Raw genomic sequence first — 3,826 nt, 5'->3', positions numbered from 1 at the left:
GGCAAGCAAATTAATCTGCAAGACATTCCCAGAATTAACAAGTCAGTCAGATACAGGGTTGTCCGTAGACTGAAAGGTGAAGCAAAAGGACTAGGTTTGGAAAATAGGTAAGGACAGTGAAAAAAATGATCAAATTTTTGGGCAAACTAAATTCTTAGGTGTCCTTTCAATGGAGTCCTGGGCATTATGTAGCAGAAACTCTGGAGATTATCTCAATCCATTGGAGTCACCCTGTTTATTAGCTTGCTATTGACAAAGTTATTTACAAACTGTAGAGCAAGAGGTTATAATGTAGAAAACTGATGGTAATGCACAAGATTCTTGTTAACAATAATGCAAGTTAGTGATATTTCATTAGAAAACATAAATTCTATAACCCAAATTATGGGCCCAGAGCACTTCTGCTGCACAACTCTGCTTATATCCCAAATAACCATGTGAACTAGTTTTAATACCTGCTTCTTATTAATTTTTGAATAAAAATTCTTGACACAAGTATTTTATAATTGTGTGATAATCATGCATTTAATTTCTTGGAGAACAAAACACACTTTAGCGTAACTATGTTCATTCACAGAACCAGCCTTCATAACACACTTCTATATGTTAGAAAACATGTAATAACTGTAGAATATTGGCCACTCGTTTGGTATTCTTTGCCATGTTTTGCACTATCTAAAAAGAGATCAGTGAACTTGGACTGGAGTTAGTAGACATGGAAGAAAATAAAATATTACAGAGAAGAATACTCTGTGGTCCACAACCTAAACGGGCTGGGATTTCCATCCTTTGGATCCCTGTAGCTTTACAAAAGTCAATTAAATTTTTGTATCTCCAATTAAAGTTGATTCTCCAGTACTTTTTCAAACATCTCTTGTAAAGTATTGTTTCCCAGAAAAAAAGGGATTTTGCACATGTATCTGCCTTTGTCTCTGGTCATAATCTCAGTCAGGATCCTGGGATCGAGCTCCATATCAGGCTTCCTGCTCATTAGGGAGTATACTTCTCAGACTCTCTCTGCAGCTACCTCCCCCTGCCCCACTCATGCTCTCTCTCTCAAATAAATAAATACAATCTTTAATTTTTTAATTAAAAATAAGATAAATAAAATAAAATAAAAGTTCTGGTCTTACTGCCCCATTTAGCTCCTTTTTTTTTTTTTGAGTTGCATTTAAAGCAGCATGAGAGAACATGAGGCTCTCAAACTTAAAAAAAAAAGGAAAAAATTGAGTTTGTTAGGATTTAAGATCTTGTCTGCTAGAAAAAAACGTTGGCTTTGTTAACATGTTAAAATTAACAAAAGAGAATAAGATAGAATTCTAATAATTTTTGTAGAAATTAAAAATTTCCTCCAACCCAATTACATACAGACCCATTAAGAAAATTCATTCCAATGTCCCAAACCAACCTTTTCTAATACTAATGCATCTGTGTAAACAGAGTCAACCCAAGGAATAAATAAATATTATTATTTTTTTCCTGTCTCTTCCACAGTCACATCTGGGTATATTGGTAGCAAGCCAATTATCTATCTTATAAGACATGATATCATAAGGAAGGGTATTCTGTCCATTTGGAACAACTGAAAATCATTGTAATTTATCTTGGTGCAGTAACTTGAGATGGCACAGTGTGGGTTATGAATATATTTTATTTTTTTTTACTGGGAAGAAGAGATTATAGAGATATTGGTTATCCAAGAGAGACTGACAGGTGTTGATAGTTGCCAGGTCAATATCCATCTACTTTTTCCTTGAATCTCAGAAAGCACTGAGGGATTGACAACAAGGAAACTTAAAACAACATCAAATATTTTATTGTCTCTTTTCTAGTTACATTGTAACCATATGACAAAGTATCAGTCGTACAATATATCATTCTCTTTTACCTCTATCTTTCTGCCAGAAATGTGGGCTGAATAGTGAAAACTCCAACAGCAATTTTTGCAACTGTGAATAAAAAGCCATGAAAACCTCTAAGATAGTTCACTTGACTTTCTTAAGACGCTGAACCAAAACCAAAAAAACACTCTCTGTAGTCTTCTTGTTAAATGAAAAAAAAAATGGTTAAACCACTTTTGAAAGTCTACTACATACAGCAAAATGTAAATCTTAATTGAAATATGTCCTCTCAGCTGTGCTTAAGCAACTGAGTCCTGAGCTTTTCAGTTTTTCAGTCTGAAAGAGTACATCTCTGGTGCTCTGAAAGGGAAGAGAAAGGACACCCTGTTCTCCATATAAATTAAAGAAGAGAAATCTGTGCATTTAAGTGGGCCATATAAAATTTATCAAGCAATTATCTCCTAACTCCTTCCTATCCAAATTACCTGATATGCTCTCCCTACTCCTTTATTCCACGTTACTGCCTTTTCCAGGATTCTGTCTCACATCACAACATGTCTTCTGTTATTTCCTTCTTGCAAGCTACTTTTGTTTTCTCCATCTAAAAAAATCAACAATCATTGGGTATTTCAATTCCCATTTTCCTCAAATGCATTGATTCTTCTTATCTATTATTCTTTTCTCATACTCAGTGTCTTTGTCTTTATGGGGTTTGTACTTTGTTTTTCCCCATCCTTTACTGCCATTATATAATAAAATCTAATAACTTCGTAGAGAAAGTTAAAAATTCCTGCATAGCCACACGTGAACACAAAGTCACTGATTTTTAGCAAACCTATAAGATAGACAGACATCCATTCAATTACTTTTTTTAAGATTTTATTTATTTATTTGACAGAGAGAGATGACAAGCAGGCAGAGAGGCATGCAGAGAGAGAGAAGGAAGCAGGCTCCCTGCTGAGCAGAGAGCCCGATTTGGGGCTTGGTCCCAGGACCCTGGGATCATGACCTGAGCCGAAGACAGTGGCTTAACCCACTGAGCCAACCAGGCGTCCCTCCATTCAATTTCTTAACTGAGTCTCCAATGCATCCTGAGTTCTAACCTAAACCTAAGTTCTACTTCTTACACGTTGTTGTATGTCCAAATTCTTTCAGTTCAGTATTTTGTAACATTTAAATATTAATCAATTGATGCTTTGTCTGTGTATTTCTATGAAAATAATTGGAATACTGTAGATTTATTGTTATATTTATAGATTTATAATCAAAGTTTCATCAGTTGAAGTTTTTGGAAATTTCAGATATAATGATTAACCTAAAATGATACTGCCTCAAATCCCTCTGATATCAAGGCCCAACACCTGATTATAGCCAGACCTCTGGTGGATAGTTCCATGGGAAATTGCAGTTACTTAACACTGATAGCATCTCATGTTCTCTCTCTCATTTTAGAATGTCTCCAACACAACCCAAAAATGTCTCCAACACAACCCATTTAGAATGTCTCCAACACAACCCAGAGTTAATGTACTCTGAGGACAGCTCTCAGTGAAGTGGAAATAAGAGCCATAGATAAAATTGTCAGTTTTCAGGTCTTCATGAGGACAACTTAAAGAAGTTTCTCAGGACCTTTCAGTAAAAGCAAGCCTTCATTTCCTATCCACAACAATTATATCAACAATGTACCTCTTTGACAAAGTTGCTTCTTCACTGTCTCACTTTCCCATTCTTTTCTACCTTGGATAATCTCCCAGATAAACTAACAGTACTCAAATCCTTTGTCCTACTCTTTGCTCTCAGGATAAATGGAGCCAAAAGACTTAGATTAATATCAAGTTCTGAATGGGATCTTAGAGCTATTTCTGTGCAGATTTTCATAAACATAGGGACCTTTGAATTATCAGGCTATAAATAAGTTCTAAATGGAGGGGGCAAAAGCAAAAAGTAGAAATTTTTATGTTTGATTTTTAATCATGATTAATTGA

This window comes from Mustela putorius, unplaced genomic scaffold, assembly GCF_011764305.1.
Source record: "Mustela putorius furo isolate JIRA1106 unplaced genomic scaffold, ASM1176430v1.1 tig00004062_pilon_pilon_pilon, whole genome shotgun sequence".
Lineage (NCBI taxonomy): Eukaryota > Metazoa > Chordata > Mammalia > Carnivora > Mustelidae > Mustela > Mustela putorius.
The sequence above is the reverse complement of the archived record's forward strand: the minus strand, read 5'-3'. Positions refer to the sequence as shown.